We start from the raw sequence: 14,700 nt of genomic DNA, 5'->3' as shown, positions 1-14,700 counted from the left end.
TTGCTGACACCACAAGTGCCCAGATCCAGAATTTTTCAGGTTCCTGCACAGCATAATTCCAGCAATATGCTGGCACTGAAAGTTCACATTTCACAATTTCCTGGTGCTGGCACATTCCCCACCCAGATCTGGTGTGTGCTGGCACTGCCAGTGCCCACATCTGGCAATTTCCCGGTGCTGGCACTACCCATGTCCAGAATTCGCTGGCAAAGAAAGCTAAAACCTGTCAATTTCCCCTTGCCAGCACTGCCCAATCTGGAGTTTGCTGGCCGCAGGATCCCAGGAAAGAAGGAAGGAAAGAAAAGAGGAAGGCATCCAGATCCAGTCCTTCCTGGAGCCTGGAGCCTGAAATGGGCTGTTTGCTGGCACTGCCAGTGCCCAGATCTGGAAATTTCCCAATTCTGGCACAGCCCAAGTGCAGCAATTTGCTGGCACAGAAATCCAAAACCTGTGGCAGCTTCCTCTTACTGGCTCTGGCACCGCCCCCACATCTTGTGTGTCATGTAACCAGAACGCAGATTTGGAAATTTCCCGGTGCCAGCAGAGCCCAAATCTGGCAGATTTCTGTTGCTGGCAATGACGCCACCCACATCTGGTGTTGGCTGGCAGCGCCAGCGCCCAGATCTGAAAACTTCCTGGTGCTGGCACAGCCCAAGTCCATGGATTAGCTGGCACAGAAGGCCAAAATTTGTAACTCTGCAGGTTCTGGCTCCAGCACCATCCAGCTCTGGTGTTTGCTGGGACCGCCAGTGCCCAGATTTGGAAATTTCCTGATACCTTCACAGCCCAGGTCTAGCTAGCAATTTGGTTTTAGCTAGCTTAGGAAGAGAAGTTCCTCTTTCTGTGGAGGAACTGTGACTTTCCTTTTTCTTGGAACTGTTTACACCTGCTCTGGACTGAAAACCCAGACAAACACCGGCAGCAGCAGCTCACACCTGTGGCCCCCCGAGCTCTGGGACGCTGCATTCCAGCACCAGAGGGACTTAGAAGAGACCAAGGCAGCCAACTACAACCCACAAAAAGGACTTCCTGAATTTGCCATCTCTTCACTACTGTGAGAAGTTTGATTTAATATTATTCATTTTTCATGCTTGTGAATACTTCACTTGTGAAATAAACTTGGGTTTTTTCACTTTTCTCAAGGGAAGTCTTTTCCTGAACTATTAGGAGTAGGGGCTGCTCGAACTTGCTTTCTAGACAGACCCATTTTGGAGCTTTCCTCCCAAAATTTGCCCCAAACCAGCACAAACAGTCACAATGAAAATTTCACCAGTGGCATCATTTCCTGGTGGCAAATCTTGTGACAGAAGCTTGACCTTGTTCTCCATGAGAGATTCTTGGGAAGAGCAGACAGGAGAAGATTCCTGGAAAACAGAAACAGCTTTCCAGAAGTGAAATGAAAATGAAAGAAACAATCCAAGGTGTTTTCCTCTATTTATTTCTATGCTCCCCTTTTCCATGTTGCACTGCTTCTCCATCCCAGTAATTCCAGATGCACCTCACCTCTAAGATTGGTGACTTAGTGATTTTTAGACACTCTAAAATACCATGAGCCACACAGAGTTTTCCTTCCCCTGTTTTTACTGGAAAGCAACACTAGATATGTAAGTGCAGTGCTGGGCTCAGGTAGGAATCCTACCCCAAGGGAAGTGTCCCGACAGTGTTTGATCCTCAGCAAGGACAATGCCCAGCAGCGAGCGAGGGGATCACTGTGCCAGCGTGCAGGAGTCAGGGCTCTGCATTTGGGCTCAAGGCTGCAAAGTTCCCGTGTTTGGGCAGACGGAGGGGCTGTCCCCGGGGCGCGCGGGGCTCGAACGTGGGGCTCGTGGGGCGAGCGGGGAACGGACACGGGGACGAACGGCCCCGGTGCTTCAGTTGCAGCGGCGGCAGCGGCGGCAGCGGCGGCAGCAGCAGCGGCAGCAGCAGCGGCGAGAGCACCAAAACAGATACTTCTGAACAGTCTTTCTCCTTTACTTTCTCTTTGTCTCTTTATTTCTCTTTCTCTCCCTTTCCCGCTGTCGGGCACCCTTCTCTCAGTGTCCGTTTCCCAGCGTCCCTCTCCTCTCCCCGCCTCCCTCTCCCCTGCAGGGCAGGGCCATGCCCCCGGCCCGCCCCCGGCCCCGGGCGGGGCTGCCCCGTGCCCGGCCCCGGCCGTCCCGCCGCGGTCTCGCCTCCGCCCGGCTCTGGCCCTACTGGCGGTGGCGCTGCTGGGCGGGCATCAGTGCCTGGTGCGGGGGCGGCATCGCCGCCCTTCGGCTCCGCCTGGCCCGAGCCCGGACCCGGACCCAACGCAGGGTCCGGTCCCGACCCCGGTCCCGGCCCCGGCTTCTCCCGGGGCCCGCGGAGCACACACGCGGCGCGGCCGCTCCCTCCGCCTCCGCTGCGGCTTCCCCGGCCCGAGCTCCGCCGCTCGGCAGCGCGGCCGCCGGCCCCAAGCCACCAGGGCCTGGGGCGGGTGGGGATGCCGGGCCCGGGGCGGGTGAGGGGCGCTCGGGGGCCGTTGCTGGACCCGGGCCGAGCTCTGAAAGCCGCGTCCCGCCCGCAGGGACGGCGCAGGAGGCCCTGCAGGAGCGGTACCGGCTGGGATCGCTGCTGGGGCGCGGCGGCTTCGGCAGCGTCTTTGCGGCCACGCGGCTCTCGGACGGCGCCCCGGTGAGCGGCTGGGCCGGCGGCGGACGCAGGCAGAGGGGAGGGAGGAGGAGGAGGAGGATGCGTCTGGGCATGACGGGCGGCGAGCTCAGCCCGCTGCTCTCCCTCGCTCGCAGGTGGCCATCAAACGCGTGCCGAGGGATCGCATCCGGCACTGGGGCGAGCTGGTGAGTGAGCGGAGCCAGCGGCAGCAGCCGGGCCGTGCCGGGCGAGGAGGAGCCGGGGCCCGGCGCGGTGGGAGCCGCCGTGAGCCCTGCGGGGAGAGCGGGCGTGGGTTGAGCGGGGCATGCAGAGCATCCCGGGCTGGCTGAGGGCTCCCAGAGCCCCGGCACGGCCTCGGCCCCACTGACGGCGTCGTGCTCCTCCCGCAGCCCGACGGCACCAGCGCACCCCTGGAGATCGTGCTGCTGGCCAAGGTGTCCGGTCGCTGTGGCGGTGTCATTCAGCTCCTGGAGTGGCTTGAGCTCCCCGACAGCTTCCTGCTGGTGCTGGAGCGTCCGGAGCGGTGCCAGGAGCTCTCGGGTTTCCTGGCGGAGCGGGGGTTCCTGCCGGAGGAGGAGGCGCGGGAGCTGTTCCGCCAGGTGCTGGAGGCCGTGCGGCACTGCACCACCTGCGGGGTCCTGCACCAGGACATCAAGCCCGAGAATGTCCTGCTCGACCTGGCCAGCGGGCAGCTGAAACTGATCGACTTTGGCTGTGGCGCCTTCCTCCAAGACACAGCCTACACGCAGTTTGCAGGTGAGCCCTCGCAGGGTGTGCTCCTGGGCATCTCGTGGCCCAGCCTGGGTGCAGCACTGGGATGGGATTGATGCTAAGGCCGAGTTGTTCTGGGTGGGAGGGAGAGTGGGTTTTCTCCACTACTGGGTGGGTTTTTCCTTTGTGTGTCATGGTTGGGCCTTCCTTGTGTTTCTTCTGCCCTCTTCCAAGACCAGTGGCTTCTTTTCCATCCCCAAGTTTGTGCACAAGTCCCAAGTGCTGGTGAGAGGGCAGCGCTCACCCCGTGTGCCTCTGGGGCGGCCCCCACAGGCCCAGGGATGCTGGGGCCGGGCTCTGGGAGCAGCAGCAGCCCCCTGCTGAGCTGTGTCTGTGTTCCACAGGAACCCTGTCCTACAGAGTGGATCTGGTGTCCCCCACCAGAGTGGATCCAGCACCAACGCTACCATGGCGAGGCAGCCACGATCTGGTCCCTGGGCCTCCTGCTGTGCCACCTGGTCATGGGGAAGCACCCATTCAGGAGGGGCCAGGAGATCATCCGGGGGCGAATCTTGTTCCCACGATGGCTCTCTCAAGGTGGATCCTCATCTCTGGGCACGGGGGGAATACCAGTGCTGGGAGACAGCAGCGGGCTCATGGGCAAACCACTCTGGCAGCTGCTGAGGAGGTTGCACATGTCCTGCTCTCCTGCTGTCCTCCAAACAGAGCATCCACGGGGAAGTTTAGGCCCAGCTCTGGGCACACCCAGCATGACCTGGGCATGGGAACAGGAGGGCAACTTCTCCAACTGACTGGTGATTTCTGGTTTCTCTCCCCAGCGTGCCAAGATGTCATTAAGAGGTGTTTGTCCATGCAACCCTCGGACAGGCCATCCTTAGAAGATCTTTTCTGTCATCCTTGGGTGAAGGGTGTTCCTCTGCCCTAGAAGACTGAAGAAATCCACGTGCACAGTTGGATCCAGGGGCCTGGCAGGTACCAGCTCCACACATCTCTTGGCAATCAGTGGCAAAGCAAACCAGGCTGGTTTTGTCCTGCCTGTAGCTCTGAGCAGGGGTCAGCAGAAGGGAACATGCAGCTCTTGGGCTGGAGCTGAGCTGGAGACCCGGTGTGACAAGCACTGGTGGCCACCATCCCCCTGGTTTTGTTTGTATGGTTCATGGATGGCTGGGGCCCTGGGCAGAGCCCTGACAGCCTGGTCTGACCCCAGGGAAGGAGAAGGAGCCCCTGGAGAAGCTGTTCCAAATGGGGCTGGTGCTGGAGACACCAAGGACAACCTCAAAGATGACAATCTCTTCCTTGGCCTGGCCAGCTGAAGATGATGGACTTGGATTCTGGCACCTTCTTCAAAGCCAGGCTCCAGGTCCAATTTGCAGGTGAGTCTATAGGCAGGGGGTTGCTCCCGGATCTGGGCATGGCACAGCTGGGCACCAAAGGTTCCCCCTTTGCTGGGGCAGATACAATGAATTCTTCAGTCAGCTGCCCAGCTGCTTTTTGGCTCTGGGCAGCTGCTGAGGGCTGGATGTGCCGTGGCTGGCTGCAGGCTGGGCACATGTGCTGCCCTCCTGCTCTGCTGCCAAAGGCAGCAGGGATGGGCAGCTCTGGGCACTGCCAGCATGGCCTGGGCACCGCAGGCCTTGGCACAAGGGCACAGGAGCCCTCAGCTGACGGGCGGTTTCTGCTTTCTCTCCTTGCAGCCGGGCTCTGCGGCTGCTGAGGCTGCTCTGGGCTCTGCCAGGGCTCAGCTGGGCTCAGCCCTGGGCCCAGCTGGGCTGGCTCTGCCCTCACATTGCTCTGACAGCTCTGCATCAGACGAGCCCGTTGCGAGCACAGCGCCTGAGCTTTCTGCTTTGGCAGGTGAGTGAGACTCTGCTGCAGGCCCAGAGATTGCAGCTGGGGACACACATCCAACTGGCAAGGACCCAAACTCTCCACAGTAGCAGCTGAACACCTGGATCTGCACAGGGTGTTTTGTCTGTCCCATTCTTCCTTCTTTATTGGCTGGAATTGTGCAATTGCACTTTCTTCCTCCTCTGGCAGTGCCACGAGTGGGCCAAAGCTGGCGAGTGGGCCGTGCTCCAGAGGCAGTGCAGTCTGGAGCTGGTGGATGGAGAATTGCCCTTCTGCACTTCCACACCAGAGCAAAAAGCTGTCAGAGGGACTTTGTGACTCTAAGAAATCCCTGAAAGTTTCAATGGGAATGTTCCGCTCATTCCCAGGCTGAGAAGGAAGGTCGTCTTGTAAAGGATTTGGGCTTTGAAAGAGTTTCCATTCCCAGTCCTGCTTGGAGCTGGAAGGGCACAAAGCAACTTCCTCTTGCCTCGACCACAATTTAAAATAACAATATTGGAAACAATCCCCAAAAACTTTTTAAAAAGACTGCTGAGGTCAGTAAGATGGATCCATGCCATCAGCACATTTACAAAGTAAATAACTTTTCTTTTCAAAAGATAAGTTGCCTCTTAATTCAAAGTTAGAGATGACTTTTCACTGCACACTTGGGGTTTTTTCACACTTTCACATTTTATATAGTTTTTGATTACTTTTTCCTTTTTTTTTCCTTTCAATAGAAAACATGTCCTATAAAAGGAATGTCCTTTGCTCCTGGTTCCCATGTGGAGCAGCTCCCTTCCTGCTGGCTGAGCTGCTCAGGCAGAGCCCGGCAGCTCCTGGCCCTGCAGGGCTGAGGCTTTTCCCCGTTGCTGGGCACAGACTGATGGAGCAGCACTGCTGAACACGGGCACACAGAGGCACCAGCAGCAGCTGCCTTTGGCCACCTGGGGCTCCAAGGCCCAAACTCTGAGCAGCCAGGGCTGGAAGAGACTGGCAGGATCTGATCCCTGACTCTGGGCAGACAGGGCTGCACAAATGACCCCACAGCAGCAGCAGCAGATGGAGCTGACTTTGAGCACAGCCCCTGCCCCTCTTCCCTCCCGTGTGCAGCGGTGTCACAGCAGCCTGAGGCACCTGGGAGCCCCCAGGGCCAGCAGGGACTGGAGATGGCAGCCCTGGGCTCCTGGAGGCTGTGCAAGGAACGGAGCTGGGCACTCCCTGTGCATGGGGAGCTTCCAGATGGAAAAGGCTGCTGTGCCCAGGCAGCTGCAAGGGCACAGAAAGGAGGCTCTGGAGCACTGGATCTGTGCCAGTGCCACAGTCCTGGGCAGCAGCCAGCGAGCCCTGGGGGAACAGAGGGCACAGCAAGAGGGACAGAACCAGGCAAGGGCAGAGACTGGAGAGAGCCAGGCCTGGGAGCAGGAACAGCTGCTCCATTGCACTCTTGGAGAAAGCTCTTGGCTGGTTCAAAGCGCTGAAAAGTGTGAAGGGCAGAGGAGGAGGCCACAGCAAACAAGCTCCTGTTTGCACAGCCTCCCCTCTCCGTGTCCCAGAAGGAATTGCATGGACTGTGTTCTTCTCTCCGAGCCGTCTTGTTCAGCATGAGCAGCTCAGCACCAGGAGCTGAAGGAGCTGAAGCCTCAGGCCACAGGAGCTGGGCAAAAGGGAACTTTTGGAGCAAAGGAATGCTGCTAAAATAGCCCCAGCTGAATGCAGCGGATATAATCATGGAATCACAGAATCCTTTCTGTTGGAAAAGCCCTCTGAGCTCACCCAGTACAGCCGGTCACCCAGCAGTGCCAAGCCCAGCACTAAACCACGTCTCTGAAGTGCCAAGGCCTGGACACCAGCCCTGAGTGAGGCCTGGACAGCAGGCCCTGAGCCAAAGGTGGCCTCTGGATGAACCTTCCAAGCAAAGGTTATCTTTGTATCTGCTCCCTGATGAAATATGCATGGTCATTAACACTGTGATAGATGTAGCCACTCCTTAGTGAAACATGTATTGACCTTTGTGTATTTAGAAGCCAGACAAGGCCATGAAATCTGACATCTGGCCTTGTTTGGGGCTGTATGGTCAAAGTCAGCTCCCTTGGTTCCTCCTTGAGCCCTGGCCAGGCTTTGGGAGGGACCCAAGAGGAGGATGAAAGCAGATGTTGCCACACTAGCAGTGCTGTCAGTTTGTTCATTCAGCACTGTCAGAGCTGGGCCCTCTCCCAGCGGGGTTGGAGCCTCACCTGGGGCTGGAGGCACCTGCAGGAATTCCCAGTGCCCAGGAGTGGCTCTGCAGCCCTTGGCTGTGACAGCTTCCCCAGCTGCTGTGTGGGTCTGGGGGATGGTAAAGGCTGAGGGTAAATGCTGCTGGATCTTTGTTAATCACTGCAGGCAATCTTTGGTGGGGATGGTTGGGTGCATTGCTGAGCTGCTCCTTTTGTGATTCTTTGCTGCTCTGAGCTGCAGGAAATGACACTGATTCCTTCAGCTGGAGTCTGTATCTCTGGTGCTGACCCTGCCCACTGGTAAAACAAAACTGGCACAGTCTGGCCAGATGCCAACAAAATGTCATTTGTTCAATGTAAATGTGAGGAATCAGTCCCATCAGAAATTGCCAGCTGGGAAGCCCTTCCCTGGAGTTCCCTGGCTCTGGAGTGGGCTGAGGTCGGAGCCCCTTGTGAGCAGTGGGGCAGTCGGGTAAAAGAAGCTGCACCCCTGGATGGCTTCAAGTGCATCCAAAAATTGCAAATGGAAAAGGAAAACACCTTGTGGGTTTGGGCAGACAAAGATGAATTTGTTGAGAGTACATAGGAAACAGCACTTTCAGAAGGAACAATGATTATTGGAATGCTCCCACATGGAGCAACAGAAGGTTTTAATCTTGAGCTAATATGCATTTGTACAAGTGAAATATTGATATAATAAATATCTATATACATATTTATAGTATATAAAGACATATATATATATATATTAATATATTCACATATATATGTGGGTATATATGTGTATACACATATGTGTAAAAAATATGTATATATTTTTTATATTGTTTAACACATCCTGCCAGACCAGATCTCCCTGTTTGCTCTAAGGGCCCCTGTGGAAAATGCTCTGATCCACGGGGCTCCGTGCGAAGGCTGCTGTGACACTGAGGGACTTGCACAGCAATTCCATCCAGGAGCCTGGGTGCCCCTCAGGGACTGGGACCCGGCCCCTTCCAGCCAGAGGGGAAAGGGCCCCCCAAGCCTTGTTAGCCACAGACAGCATGGTAAAGCTGAACAGCAAAGGGCCTGGGGGCATTATTCTGGAATTAAAAAGGTGCCAGCTCCATGGACAACAGAATTCTTGTTCCTAACTCGAATGAGATTGAGAAAAAATAATGAAGAACGGTGTCACTAAAGTACTACTGATGTCTGTAAGGTGTACCTTGATAGTCAGCCAGAATCTTTGTCTGCCACAAATACCTCTGGTGTTTCACCAAGGGATTGGTCATCAAAATATAATGATGGGTTATGATGGATTGCTGAGCTTCTTTTGTAATTCTTTGCTAATGATGATGTGCTTTGCTGAGCTTATCCTTTTGTAAATCTCTGCAGCTGTGCATGATATAAATGACACAATTCCTTAACTTGGTGTCTGTGTCTTTGGTAGTGACCCTGCCCACTGGTGAAACAGGGCCCCCTTTTGCCTAAGTGTTACCTGGGAAGGCAAAAGCCCTCCCTCCAAAATTCCCCCCTTCCTCCCTGTTCCCCCCTTCATACCCTGAGCATGATGTGCTCTGGTCTGGGGTATGCCCGGGCTCAGTTTGGGTCCCCTGTCCTGGCTGTGTCCCCTGCCCAGCTCCCCCGCAGCCCCAGCCCCTCCCCAGCGTGGCTGGACGAGGGGCAGGACAGGCCTTGGCTGTGCTACAGCTCAGCAAGAACAAAACCATCTCTGCGTGCTCAGCGCTGTGCTCAGCACCCGGCCCAGCAGTGTCTCAGTGCCAGGGGCTGTGCCCTCAGTCCCTGCCGGGGGTTTCCATGGCAACTGCCAGGCCAGGTGACCCAGGTGTCCCCCCAGTGCCGGTTGCCATGGAAACAGTGCCCAGCCCTGCCCCTTTCTGTCTGGCTGACCTGGCCTTTGGCCCTGGCAGTGCCGGTGGCTGCTGGTTCCTGGTGCCAGAGCGGCCAGCGCGGCACAGGGCAGGTGGCCATGGCACAGCCCCCAGCAAGGGATCCCCTCTGGCTCTGGGCACTGACACCAGCCCTGAGCAAGGGCCCAGGGCAGCTTTCCATGGCCACCAACCATCACAACGGCTCCGGGCATTGGTTGCCATTGCACCAAACCAAGGAACGGGTCCCCGTGGCCGTTGCCATGGCACCTGGTGGCACCAACGAGTGTCACTGCAATTGTACCTGGAACAGCCCTGGCACCGCTTTGTCCCAGGGTTGCCATGGCAGCCAAGGGCAGCAACAGCTCTGCAGGCAAGTGGCCATGGAACCTGGCTGCAGAAATGGCTCCTTGGGCTGGTTTCCAAGGAAACCTGAACTGATGGGGGTTGCCATGGCACCCAAACCCAGCAGTGGGGTCCTTGCAGTGTCCATGGCAACAGTCCCTTGCAATGGCACCACTGCATGTTGGGATGATGATGCACCCTCACAGCTGGCCCAGGGCAGGTCTGGAGTGCTTCTGGTGGCAGCTTGGGCTTGGCACACAGTTGAGGAGGATGTCTGTTTGCAATGGGGAAACTCAGGAGTTTTAGATTGCTTCAAAAACAAATGAAGGAAAATCCCTCTTTGGCTGTGTGCAGCCACTTCTCCAAGCAAAGCAGGTTCCAGGTGAGTGAGGAGAGAGACCATGGGCTTGGGCAATATGAAGCAAGGTTGTCCACACTGGCTCAGAGCTCAAGGCACCACTTCTCTGAGCAGGCCAGGGCTCCTTAGGAGAGTCCCTGGATCAATATCAGCCACTGAATGCTGCAATCACCTCTTGTGTAATAAGAACAGCAATAAAAAGACACCCTTTAAAATAGGACTACATATTTCCTGGAAGCTCTTTGAACTATTTCTCCATAACTGTCAAAGGAAAACCTCCTAATGAACTACACTGGAGCAGAGGGAAATCAAGGCAGAGCCAGGGTTTGTCAGGACTTGCTTGATCCTCATGAGCCTCACTGTGCATTTGGAGTGAGCCCTTGAACCTCAGGGCCTGGGAGGAGATTGCACAAACCTTGCCAGGAGTCAAAGGCAGAGGAAACACCCCAAGTGTCTCCAGGCATTCATGGCTCCCTCTGAGGTCCCTCTCCAACACAGGCTCCTCATGGACTCCTTGGAGGAGAGAATTTGTGGCCAGGATGGCACAAAAACCTCTCAGACAGTGTGGAAAAGAAAATCTAAAGTACCTTCAACACCTTGAGTGTCTCAAAGCATTAATGAGCCCCATTTCGTGTCAGTACAAAGCTCTCCAGGGACTAATTAACGCAGATAATTGGGGCCATGATTGGACAAATATCTCCCAGAGTCTATCCCAAGGGAAACACCAAATACCTTAAAAGAACTGAAGTACCTTGAAGCATTTATGAGCCCCACTGAGTGGTGTTACTGACAAAGCCTCTCTAAGGACTAATTGCAACACATAATTAGAGGCCATGATTGCACAAAGCTCTCAGAGACTCCAAGGCAAAAGCAAAACCCAAAGTCCTTTGAAAAACCTGCAGTCCCTGGAAGCATGAAGGAGCCCCCAGGACCATTCCTGAGCAAGGCTCCCCAGGGACTCCTTCCAGCAGATCCTTGAGGCCATGGGATGTGGGCTAGGGGAGGATGCTGAGGGCAGGACAAGGGGCTGACAGTGCCCAGCCTGGCTGGGGCTGTGCCAGGAGGCCCCCGTGCCTCAGGACAAGGTGTCTCCTCACAGCCCTTGGTGGCACAGACCCTGCTGTGCCCCAGGGCACCAAGACTTGGCTTCTCTTTGTCCCCACCTGTCATCACTGCCTCCAGTTCTCTGCTCTGCCTGGGGCCTGGGGACACTTTCCCTGTGGTGTCCCTGACAGGGATCTCTTCAAAGTACAAGAAACTTCAGTGTTTCAATAGAACTGAGTTCTTAAGGGTTCTTGAGGGTTGTGTGACATCACAAAGCTGGCTTTGACATCACAGAGCTTGCTGTGACATCACAGAGCAGGGTGTGAGGCTATAGAGCAGTGTCTGCTCTCATAGAGGGTGGCTCTGAGGCATCAGAGAGTAGGTTGTGACCTCACCTGGTGGCTGTGTAACATCATAGAGGAGGCTGTGACATCACAGACCAGATTGTGACATCACAGGGTGACTTTGTGACATCAGTCTTCTGCGATGTCACAGCACTGCTGTATGAAATCACAGGGTGACATAGAGTTGGCTCTGTGATATCACAGGGTCAGTGTGATATCACAGGGTCAGTGTGACATCACAGGGGCTGTGTGACATCATGGGGGCAGCATGACATCACAGGGGCTATGTGACATCACAGGGGCTGTGTGACATCACAGGGGCAGTGTGACATCACAGGGGCAGTGTGACATCACAGGTGCTGTGTGAGGTCACTGGGGAGGTCACTCTGCCCCGGCCCCCCTCACTGTTCCCCCCAGAGCAGTCCAACCCTGCTCGTGCACAGCGGGGTCCCCTGTCCCCCCGGGTCCCCCAGCCCCGCAGCCTCCCCCAGAGGATGTTCCACGGGATCGACCCCAGAGCCTGACACGGGGACGGGGGGACGGGGCCCTGGGCGTGGGACAGGGGGACAGGGACCCCCCGGCAGCGTCCCCGTGTCCCCCAGGGCCAGAGCCTGGGCCAGGGCTCCTTCACCCTGTTACAAACGAGGCCTTGAGAGCGCTGAAAAACCCCCGGCAAGGGATCAGCCAAAACCAGATTTAATATTAAGGGACAGCAGCACAAAGTTCCTTGGCAAGAGTCACTGTGCTCCTGACTGGACACTTCAGGCACACCAAGGAAACAAAGCAACTACAAAACCAAACAGAATCCAGGCAATAAAACCAGAAATTAACCTGGAACTGTCCCTGTGTGTGCATGTGTGAGTGACACAAGGACAGCAAGGGCAAGGATAAAAGGAACATGGCCTGAAAGCTTAACAGAGCTCAAACTTAACAGGACTTTACTTATACATTAACCTTAACTGATACTTTCAACCTCACAGTTTAGCAAAAGAGCAGAGTATAACAGCATGTAACCTAACTTAAACCTATGACTTCGCAATTTAACAGAGGAATAACACTTAACAATATTGAACTTAACATAAAACTTATACTAAAGGTAACTGCTTAGCAAAAGAAAACCTCTCAGCAGCATTTAACTTCACTTAGGCCTTGTGATTTAACCTTCCCTACAGGCCTGACTGACTCAGCTATCCAAGGCACTCAAGCCCCTCAGAGTGCAGCATTTCTGCCACATTTCTCCAGCACAGGCACTCCTGTGTGCACACAGACACAAAGAGTCAGTGCAAGGCACCTGTGAGCAATTCCCCTGAGGGCAGGAAATGCTCACTGTGGGTCCTTTGGCATCTCCCCAGCGGGTGAAGGGTTGAGCCTGGAGGAGTGGGGGGATCGGCCCAGGCTCCGTCGTTGTTCAGGATCCCCGAGTGCAGCAAACGGGAGAGTTCCCGGCTGGGAGAGGCCCCACTCAGAGGGAGTGGCTGACCCAGGAGAGCTCCAAGGGCTCCTTTTGGAGCGCTGTTTGCAGAGCCCCAAGAGAGGGGCTTCAGTCCCAGCAATGGTTCATCCTGGCCGCACTTGGCACCAACAGCTTCCTTTGGCAGTGTGAGAACAGGGATGTTGTGCCGCTCAGGGAACACAAACAGGTCCCAGGACTGCTCCTATAGGAACCAGGAGCTGGTTGGGCAGCAGCAGTGCCTGGAGCAGACAGTGTTTGTGATGAGCTGCAGAGGAGCTGAGCCTGGGGCTGTTGGCCAAGGCTGAGGCCCAGGGAGCATTTCTCAGCTGGCAGGGCGGCCTGAGAAGGGGAGGGGGGAATGCAGCAGCACAGGCCCATGGAACCAAGGGACCATTGTGACCCTGTGGGGCCCTGTGAGACCAAGAGACCATTGTGACACTGTGGGGCCCTGTGAGACCAAGAGACCATTGTGACACTGTGGGACCCTGTGACAACAAGGGACCATTGTGACACTGTGGGGCCTCATGGAATCATGGAGAGCACTGTGACGTTGCTGGGCCTCATGGATCCATGGGGACTGTACTGACGCTGTGTGGCTCCATGGAATGTAGGGATCATTGTGACACTGAGAGGCCTCATCAAAACAAGGGGCCATTGTGACAGCGTGGGTCTGCATGGAACCATGGAGACCATTCGGACACTTTGGGGTGTTATGGAACCAAGGGGCCATGGTGACACTGAGGGGCACCATGGAAACACAGAGACCATTGTGACACTCAAGGGACTCATGGAAACGCAGAGACCATTGTGACGCTGTGAGGCCTCATGGAATCAGTGAGACCATTGTGATCCTGGGAGGACCATTGTGATATTGTGGGGCCTCGTGAAACCAAGAGGCCTTTGTGACACTGCAGGTCTTCTTGTAATCAAGGGGCCATTGTGACACTGCTGGAACCCATGGAATCAAGTCACCATTCTGACACTGCGGGGCCCCATGGATCCAAGGAACCATTGTGACAATATGGAGCCCCACAAAACCAAGGGAACACAAAACAAGTCTGGCTGCTTTGGCCTCCCATAGACTGCCTGACTGGTCCAACTGACCTTTGCATGTTGAGTGTCACTTCTCATCTGCTGCTGAAGCACTGAGGCTCTGTGCTTTCCTTCCCAATGGAAAAGAACTGTCCTCCTGCTCTAGGCACCCATGGCCAGAATTGGGATTTCACCTCCAAAGGTCCTTATATCCAGGGATTCTTCCAATAGGAATATTGCCAGGACAAGTCTGTCTGGCAGTGGTTTCACAAGGGTCACCTCTCATCCGTCCCCAAAACATTGGGAAAGGCTCCATGCTCTCCTTCCTAAGGAAAGAACTGTCTGCTTCTCCAGGTGCCCATGGCTGAGATTGGGTTTCCACCTCCAAAATTCCCTAAATCCAAACTCTGCAATTACTGACAATCTAGCTGGCCGTGGCCTGCTGAGGCTCTCACTTGCCTTCCAAACCTTGAGGCTCTGTGCTTTCCTTCCCATGGAAAAGAACTGTCCTTCTCAGCCAGGTGCCCATGGCCACAATTGGGATTTCACCTCCAACACTGCCTGTTTTGACAGACTGGAGGAGATTGTTGGCTCTAAACATTTTGTGTGTGGGGGAGGAAGGGGCAGGTCCAGCCTTGCCCTGCCCTGTAAGCCCAGCCCTGCCCTGCCCTGTGACCCCAATCCCCTCAGGGGCCTTCAGTGGGTTTACGGTTTCTACCTGAAGGGCGGCACCCTGAACCCCCAGCACCGCCGTTCCACCCTGGGCACTGGGGCCCTCTTGGCTCTACTCAGTGCTGCCGCTGTACTCGGGGCACCCTAAACGCCGCTAGGGACCCGTGTCCTCCTA

At 55.7% G+C, this 14,700-nt stretch overlaps 1 pseudogene; it reads left to right on the top strand.

Moving 5' to 3' along the window:
• Nucleotides 1-576: 576 nt before the first annotated feature.
• LOC131562150 (serine/threonine-protein kinase pim-1-like) lies at nt 577-14,673 on the top strand (annotated as a pseudogene).
• Nucleotides 14,674-14,700: the final 27 nt, after the last annotated feature.

Source organism: Ammospiza caudacuta, chromosome 10 (assembly GCF_027887145.1).
Source record: "Ammospiza caudacuta isolate bAmmCau1 chromosome 10, bAmmCau1.pri, whole genome shotgun sequence".
NCBI classification, from domain to species: Eukaryota; Metazoa; Chordata; class Aves; order Passeriformes; family Passerellidae; genus Ammospiza; species Ammospiza caudacuta.
Note: the sequence above shows the minus strand (reverse complement) of the source record. Positions and strands in the feature narration are given on the sequence as shown.